Source organism: Phallusia mammillata, chromosome 6 (genome assembly GCF_965637545.1).
Source record: "Phallusia mammillata chromosome 6, kaPhaMamm4.hap1.1, whole genome shotgun sequence".
NCBI lineage: Eukaryota > Metazoa > Chordata > Ascidiacea > Phlebobranchia > Ascidiidae > Phallusia > Phallusia mammillata.
This window is the reverse complement of record NC_137257.1, coordinates 25,879,296-25,888,736: the sequence shown is the minus strand read 5'-3', so window position 1 is coordinate 25,888,736 and position 9,441 is coordinate 25,879,296. Positions and strand designations below refer to the sequence as shown.

Below are 9,441 nucleotides of genomic sequence, written 5' to 3'. Positions count from 1 at the left end.
ACAAAGCAAAAATCCAGTTCCGAATCCGAATTTTTCCTTCCAACAGAGCCCGACGTGGTCGCGCGACCGTCGTCTTTAGGCCACACGCCAATCCTGAATAGTTTTCGAACTTGGAGTCGCGCGTCGCAAACTTTTCGGCTCTCCTGTCCCGTTTCTTCCGCCTGATTTGTCGCGACATTCTTGTGTACGTGAACGTGAACTTGTCGTGGGAAAATAACGATCAGCAACGCGAGATCACGAATCCAACTTTTGAATGTTAAATAATTCACACAATTATGTTACATTTACAATTGATGGAAATATTGCCATTATGTCGTTTCAGTTTAATATATCTGTTATCCGCAACTGGAATCTTTTGTAATGAGCGCGCGTCGGAACGATTTCTGTATGAGCACAGTTTTTACATGGTAGAAATATTTTTCGATGGTTATTTAAACTTTTTACTAATATATGTTTCAACGACAAATTATAATATTTTATCAGAAAACAGACATTGTGATTTGGAAATAATTCATCCACGCTATACCTTTCATTTCAAGTCTTGTGTGTATTGGGTGGTATATCACATGCGTTAGATTTGACTTTAAAGCATTTTGTCATATGAATACCCTTTTCAATAGTTATAAAATGTGTAAATACTGTCGTGTTGCAAAAAGTGGCAGGTATTAAAGACAACGGCAGTTGCGAGATAGTGATATTAGTTTATTTTGTTTGGTGGTTCTCCTACTACATCCCCAGCGTTTCAGAATTTTGTTGTTTTTTGCAATGGTAAGTCCGACTTAAGGAACAGTCATCAAAAATCGAAAAGTCACATAATATTAAACAACGTTTCTGATTCAACAAACTTAAAACATCTCTATAAGAATTATTCTTGCTGGTGCTTTCCATGGAATCCTGCTCTTGGATTTTGTCCTGAAATCCCATTCATGTCTGGCTTTCCGATAAAATCACGCGTCATGAAATATTGATGCGTCTTATTAATTATTAACGAACGCTTGGTGTCGCACTTTTTCACGCTCAACCTGTTCCTGTCGGCATTGTTGACCGGAAACGGGAAATATCATAATTACATGAAATACGAAACCGAACTAAATCTGACTCCGTTCGCCAACAGACTGGACGATTAATTAAATATCAACCGACATATTGCTGTTGAGCACAAAACAAGCGTATTACTGCTTACGATATTAATAATTTCGTGATTTTTTTATTGCAAATATTACTAATATTACTTGTTATTTAATGATCATTAGTAACAAGCAAACAAAATGTCCAAGAAGTTTTAAATAATTTTTAAGTCTTTTTTTACATTTAAGTTCGGAAATTTATTTCTTGTTGGTCCAACATTGTTTTTACAAATAAATTGGCTTGTCATTTTGCTGTGAGGATCTTTAAAACCGTGAATTGTAAAATATACTTATATTTTCTTGTTAAAACGTACAGCGTACATTTTCTTTTCTACGTTTAGTGTTTTTCTTTTATTTCACCGCTTTGTTCCGATTGAACGTTTCCATTAAACGCGATAATGAACTTTCCATTTGTCGGAAAGCGACGATCACCTTAAAAGCAACAACATCAAACGAACGAGAGATAATATTATGACATCACAACCACCGCCATTGTTTCATCGCGTCTTTCCGTTTCTGGTACTTTGATGAACCTGCGCTCCATTGTCCCGTGTTCTAGAATGCGAAACGGCCTAAGATAATTACATTGGGCGGTTGATAGTCGATTAACACCGCGACAATAGTTGTGGAATTATTCGATGTTCAATTGAATTGCTTCCCTCATTGTTCCATGAAACTTCGCGCGTTTTAGCGGAAACTTTATCTCATATTTCCTTTGATGACGTAACAATGTGTAAACACGGAAATGGAACGTTTCAATTATGACGTATACGCGTATTAACAATTCAGTATGCTTTGCACGGCCGTTTGGGATATTTTTAAACAACCCCGTAACATAATACTTTTAACAGATTTTCGATTTTCGGCATTTGGTTTTGCAAACTCGAATCGAAATTTGTTTATTGTTGCTCTCTAGCGCTTGTAGTGATGGCAAGTTCAATTAATTTCAGTTTGTTTTTGTTTGAAAGGTTTATCTAGAATTATTTAAATGAAAACAAAGATATTGTGTTATAAATAACATTTTTAAAGTGTGAAATGTTAAATTGGTCTTTGTTTGCAAAAATTCTCATCGGGTCAGGGTTGTAAGTTTTCCTGCTCCTGAGCCTCTTAAAAATAAATAATGTATTTCTTTCCACAACAACCATTGGATTTGCAAAAGTGTTGTTTCATTTTTCAGATATTGATAAAAAGCATCTACATGGCCAGAGCAGGAACAAAACACTTAAAGGTTTTAAACAACTTAATTGTTCTTAGTTGTTCAGTAACGATAAAAAAGATTATTATTTTAAAATCAAAATTAATAATGAGGATTGGTTTCAAAATATTTCACGAAACTTTCGTTTGCGTGATATAATAACATACTTCATCCGTTGAATCGACAATATTACAAAATAGTCTCTAAGTTTAGCAGAATCCTTACAAATATAGAAGACACCTTGTGCCGCGCTTGTCCTAATGCTAACATAGGAAAACCACATAACCGCCACTCGATTAAAACATGCGTTCTTAATCAGCTTTCCAACTTGTGTTTGTCGAGCAGTTAAAATCCCATCAGCGCGGCAGGTGTTCTACGTAGCGCCTGTCGTGAAAATAACTCCTCTATTGATACAGTGTCTGTTTTGAGCGCAGGTAAATGAAGTGAGGAGCTGGGCGTGCGTTTAATTAACAGCGACATGTGACCGCCTGCTTTATTGTGTTTCTATATAAGATCTACAGCGTGGAATTCGTGCAAACTTTGACCTATTTTAGTGACACTTTTTACACAATTTAAAAGCATTTTTAATATATGAGTTATTTTTATTTACCATTCCTGAAATAAAATGCGTAAATTTATGTAAAGCCGTGAGACAAGCATTGAAGCTAGGCTTATAATCTGCCTAAAGTTGCCCCAGTATTTTGGCACATTTTTCCAACTGTCGTTTCCAAAACTGGCTTTCCTAATTTCCATTGTTGCTTTTTGGATTTTCCGCGATAATTCGGGATTTTTACTTCCTCTGTGTTCCCTAGTTTCCCAACAAATCAAATTAGCATTGTTCGTTCGCGTCGCGCGATGCATTAGCGATTGTTCGGTGTTCTGTAATTCGGAAATGTACAAGAGTAATCCGCTCTTACCACCGACGTTGCGACGCGAATTTTCCTTTTGACTTTAATCCAGCTTTCTGTGCTACGATATTCCTATGCGAGCTTTTGTGGAAGTGATTATTCCATTTGCTGATTGTTTCCATTCGATAATATGGCGCCATTTGTTTGTTCGTCAACAATTTGTTTAATCAAGCGTGTTTGTGTCGTAATACATGATCTAGGATAATGGGTGCTTTGTGTCAAACGGGGTTTTGTCTTAATTTAAAACGATACGCTGCATTTTTTAAAGAACATTTTCCCACATATCCCAAACCTTGCCTGTTATTGATCGACAAAATGAAAGTTTCAATTGTTTTTTAAACCATTGTGCATATTTTTATACTATCACTGTATCACATTGATCTCATCATCTCAGTGTAGGCTAACATTATTGTGGTTACAAAAACACTAAAATGTTATTCAAAATTAAATTAAGTTTGGCCAAATTTTTTATGATTTTCAACCCAAAAAGGACAAAAATGTTGCTCTACTCTTAATTTAGGCTACTCACAAGAACTTAAACAATAATTTACATTGTGCGTAGCTAAAGGCGTTAATTGCAGGGTTTGGTTTAAAATGACAAAATAATTTTGACCCCGACGTGATTTGAACACGCAACCTTCTGATCTGGAGTCAGACGCGCTACCGTTGCGCCACGGAGTCAGCTGATTACGTTTGCTAGTTATTACGACCTGATGGCATACAGCATTTTCCTGTCAAAACAAGTTATAGACACACATGACACAGGCTTATACAGAAGGCTTTGTTTGAAATAGAACTGACACCAAAATATGATTCAAGCTGGCCCAACAGAAAGTAAACGTTTGGCTTTCTGTTGTGTTTGTTTAACAAATTGTCTTACTAATAACAATAGCTTTGCCGAAACTTGAAAATATACAGGATGACCATACCAATGCACGAAACTTCAATAGAAATGTTTCTCTTAGTTAGGCAATTATTTGAACTTGCTTGCAATAGTGCTTGTATTTTATTTTGCATTTTTAGGCCCGCTTGTGTATGCGTAAATATCATAATTCCCAATTTACTTTGTCGGGTTAGATTAACTTTCACTAGCTTAACAATTTTGCATCAAACATTTGCACAAGTCTGCACAACATAGGATCACTAAGTTACTGATGAGCATTAAAATTTACTACACACAAAAAAGACCAATAATGTTATTAATATTTTGATTTTCGGCGTTTTTTAATCTTGTATTGTTACCGAAGAAAAAAAATCAAATAAAAATTAAAATAATCAACATATTTTACGATTTAATCCGTTTTGGAATTGATTGTTTTTGATCGATTTTTGCACTAAATTGACAACTCAAAGTATTAAACCAGCTACTTAAGCACTCGTATCGTCTTTTCCGCTTGACGGCCGCGTGGCCTAATGGATAAGGCGTCTGACTTCGGATCAGAAGATTGAGGGTTCGAGTCCCTTCGTGGTCGTTGTTTTGCTACAAATCAATACTTTTGTTTCAAACCTGCCGTAATTTTTCAAACCCATCTACAGATGTTCACAACATAAGAAAATTTACATTTTACTTCAAATAAAAAAGTTTCCTGTTTTTAATCCGCAATTTTGTAATTTACAGTTACCCCGTTTTATCATTAGTTTGACGCAAACGTTTAGAACAAAACCATGTAACAATAAATTCTACATATATCTGCACTGGGTAGGGGCCAAAATAAATCTGGGTGTATCTATATAGCCTACTTAAACTTATGTTTTACCACATACAGCTAAAAAAAATTACAATTTCTCTTTTTTTCGTGTGATTTTTGGATCATATCATTCATGGTTTCCAAACTGTTCCAAATTCAAGATTAAAACCAATATCAGAACTTTAATTTTATTACAGTGTAGGCAAACAATATTATAGGGGTTACTATACCAAAAGCGACAAAATGTTCTTCAAAACGAATACAAACTGTTCAAATTTGGCCAAAATTTATTTCATTTTCACCTCCATACGTAACAATTGCTCCATTACTAATTTACTCACAAGTCACAACAACTGTAAAAATAATGTGCAATGTGCAAAGCACGCTAAACGGGTTCAATACAACATTTGGTTTAAAATGACAAAAATAATTTGACCCCGACGTGATTTGAACACGCAACCTTCTGATCTGGAGTCAGACGCGCTACCGTTGCGCCACGGAGTCAGCTGGTAGCGTTAGCTTGTTATTGTGATCACATTTCATGTCATAGCTCATGCATGATTGCGTTGTGCAAACAAACTTCGGGGCTTTGCATATGTCAACAGGATATCATTGGCGGCTGGAATTAAAGGAAATACAACATTGTGACGTCCACAATGGTTCTTGTCTTTTTTGTTTATGACGTAAATTTGCTTTTTTGCACGCTACGACTGTTTTATTTTAGTTAGCAACAGTAAAAGAAATGCTGAGTCAATAAGATCACTATGACTTGGCGCTCTGCACATTGAGCAACAAACAAAAGGTTCCATTTGTGTTTTTGAACATTCAATAAACTCACATTTGTGCAGGAGCGTCAGGAAAATACAAATTTGATTTCGATATGCTGCTCCTCTAAGATTTTTGTGGCCAGGCGAGCTTTTACAATTTAAAATTGTAACGCCCAAGTCTATGCCAAAAGATTTTGTTTCAATTATTTTTACACTTTAAAATTAAACCATTCTGCTAGAGCTCAATTATGTAAAATACTTAAACTACTAAGTTTGCAAGCGATAAAGCTCTACTGACAATTTTGATCTAAAATCCTAATGAAATATTTGTATTTGTGTCCGCCGTATTTGGTTTAGAATTATTTTGTTGTTGGTTGTCCCAACATTTTCTTTAGCAAAGAAGTGAAACTGTTTCTGATTGGTTGTATCATAACACATCGTCATCGCTCCATATATGGTGTTGAAGGTCTGTTTATCCTTTTGTTTGGTGTCAACAAAAATTTACATTTAAGCTGCGTTTTATGATAGCAAACATGTCATTGGTGACCTCATGTGCTCAAATACTTGTATCTTAACGATAGGGTAAAGGAAGATTACAACACTTTTGGGGGTTTCTTCAAACACAGGGTGTCCTTCCTCCTCCAATATTGCCCTCCTAAATATATACTGGTTTATTTCATAGATAAGCAGCGAGGTTATTTGTCTTGTTCGTTCACCAGTTGCCATGATTTGCCTTCAATTGCGGTCGTTAAGGCGAATGGGTAGCCTGGTAACAGTGATGATCATGTTTACAGCCTTTCTTACTCCTACGCCAGTCAGCTTGCTACAACAAAGTACATCCCCCACCTCACACTGAGCTTTCACTGTAGCAAAAGAACCTTCATGTAACATCTGCCCCTCTGTGTTTACTTTTTGATAAATCAACCAGGATATTGCGAACAAGGGTCAAAATCGTTCGCCTGGCAGCCTTGAAACGAGCCTCTTTGCAGTCAGGAGTGGGAGCAGGGATTGTTCGATGTGTTTCACTTTTCCAAGGGTAATTTTTAACTGATATTGATCTTTTAGGCAAACTCTAGGCCATTGAGGTTGGTTACCGCGACATATGGAGCTTTACAAAACACGGTTTGTGGAGAAAATTTTGCTTCCTGCGTGACCCTTTCATCATGATAAATCAAACTTTGCTTAGCGCCATCTCGCGGCCACAAGCAAACGGGAGAGAAAGGATAATTGCCTGGTAGGGATTGTAAGTAAGTCGCAACCAAAAGATTCACATCCACTGGGAAAGTCGTTAATGCTGTTTAGGATATCTAAAATTCAAGCGATATTTAAAAGCATCGGAATATAAGTGTCATATACAACCAAGTTTTCGGTCAACAACAATTAAACTACTTGTTGATGTGTAGGATTTTACCTTACAACTGTTTTTAATTTTTTTGTGTCTTCCCTTTTTCTTATATTTTGACGTTTTGCTCCTATTTTATTAAGTTATTAGTCCCAATTGTCGCGGACTGTCTGAAGTTTAAACCAAACTTATTTTAAAAAAATATGACATTGTCTTAAAATATCGCAGCGCCTTCAGAAACAAAAGATGAATAGAATATAACCTGCCACTTAAAGAACTGTTCGTTTCGTTTGAACGACGTTTAACGAACCTTTAAAGTAAATCAAACTGCCTATGGCCTGGCATATCCCTACACAACTGAAACGAAACAGGACCTGTTTGTTTGTTTATTTTCCAAAACCAACTACTGGAAAAGTGTTCAACGGCACCTTGCCTAAGTCGCGCTATGTCACAATCACTCGTTTATGACACGGCAGGTGTTAATCGCGATGCTGAAGTGGAACGTGTCATTTCGGCATTCCAGAAAAGCTACAACTGCATCGTTTTCCTTAACCCATTGTGGCGTCACAAACGGAAAAGGTGTGCAACGCGCGTGCTGCCCTTCCGCAAATATTTACCCCACGTGACCTGAGGCGGGTCGGCTGCCCAATTTCTGGAATCACGATCGCGACTGACCGATTGTGACGTCACAAGCACGCGACACAAAATAGCGATATGTTCAGAACGTGATCGTTGTATGGAAAAATTTCACTTCTTTCAGTTTGCTTTTAAGGACAGCAGGCTCGGGTCGTCACCAGTCGATCCACAAATCGGATTTATTCGGAAAAGGTATCGAAATCTGAAAGATTTGGCTTCGGTGCGGTTCTTTACATCTTGTTGCAACAAATTCGGTCCTGAAAATGGCTTCAGTCCTGGAACGTCCATGCTGACTATAAAATAACGGCAAACTCGAACTTGACAAATGCTACAATTTCGTAGACGCTTTGGCACATAGGAATGCCTGGTTTTAAATGATGTATCTTGAACGTTTTGTGATGTGCTGTTTGCCAATTAGTTATTTCAACAGGACACAATTTTCCCAATATTTGACGTCTTTCCATTAACCTGTAACCTACAGAATTTTCGAACGTCACTTCCACTACGACAAATCTTAATTCCGTAGTAAAAGTTTTTTTTTTAAATGCTTATCAACAAATCGGTAGGAATAGGACGCTCCATTTCAACGTGTTTATTGGATTTAGGCTCAAAAGTCCTAGTTTTTCGTTAACTTTAAGCATTTTATTTGTTTGGGAAAACTTCGTCGTAAAACTCAAGTGTCAAAAAAATATTTTGAATTTGATAAACGATATGCATCAAATATTTAGTTGTGTCAACAGAAAAACGAACAAATATGTTCGTTATCCAGGCGTGATTTCTATGAAACATTTTGAAACTATTTGGCCACAAACGGCGCTAGTGAGTTTCGTGGCAGGTCTTGTTTGTTTTTCTTCACCAAAAAGTTTTTGTAAACAAATTTGCGGTTTTTGAGGTAATTTCAACCGGCAGGCGTGTTTTTGGGCTAAGTATATGTTTAGACTTGTTACTAATACAACTAAACGGTTTCAGTTTAATTTTTTGCGCAGATTTTGGATTACACAACTATTTTTTTTGCTAGCATTTGCAACACAATTGTCATTCTTTTGTTGTTGATATTTGGTAATTTGAAATCATGAATTTTGTAAAAAGTCTGTAAATAAGTTGGTTATCAACTGTTTATTAAAAAACTCCCGTAAATTGATGGCTAAAAGCTAAAATCACCTGATGTTTTGACATGATGATCTTGCAAAGCAAAACCTTTTTGTTTGTTTAAATCTGTAATTTCAGTGCTAGGCCTAATAGTCAGAAGAATAACAACTGCTATTTTTATTACTGTTTTGATAATTTGGGATTGGCACTTTCGATTTTATTGATGCATTTGCTTTTTTACTTTTGCCAGAAGTTAAATTTGTAGTTGCATCCATCAACAGCCGGTTGTGTCTCAATCATTTTGTACTGTGGACTGTATTTTTAAATCTAAATTTTATGTGTACCAGACATTCAGACAACTCTACAAAAAATAATATTGTGTTTTTACTTGTTTACTTCTACTTACACAGCTCAGTCTAGTTTTAAACATTTCAAAATTTGTTTTAAAAACATTTAAAAGTCATTTAAATTGTTCCAAGTGAATTAGTTGTTGCTATTTCAGGTGTAAATGACATGTGAGCATATTAACTAAAACTATTAAACCTTCCAAGACCACTCTATTCACTCTCAATGTGATAATTTCTTATTTTCTTGCAGTTGTAACATTAACAGGATTTGTGACCAGATTTGACTTGTAAGGTTTGAAACACCTGATTTAGTTTGTTATCCTTAATTCGTATGTGTGTGAT

General features: G+C 35.9%; 3 non-coding genes across 3 annotated transcripts; 1 reads left to right on the top strand and 2 right to left on the bottom strand.

Moving 5' to 3' along the window:
* Positions 1–3,839: 3,839 nt before the first annotated feature.
* On the bottom strand, positions 3,840–3,911 carry Trnaw-cca (transfer RNA tryptophan (anticodon CCA)). Its single transcript has one exon. It is a non-coding gene; the product is annotated as a tRNA-Trp (tRNA).
* Positions 3,912–4,629: 718 nt separating this feature from the next.
* On the top strand, positions 4,630–4,702 carry Trnar-ucg (transfer RNA arginine (anticodon UCG)). The gene has a single exon. It is a non-coding gene; the product is annotated as a tRNA-Arg (tRNA).
* Positions 4,703–5,350: 648 nt separating this feature from the next.
* Trnaw-cca (transfer RNA tryptophan (anticodon CCA)) lies at positions 5,351–5,422 on the bottom strand. The gene has a single exon. It is a non-coding gene; the product is annotated as a tRNA-Trp (tRNA).
* Between the last annotated feature and the right edge of the window lie 4,019 nt (positions 5,423–9,441).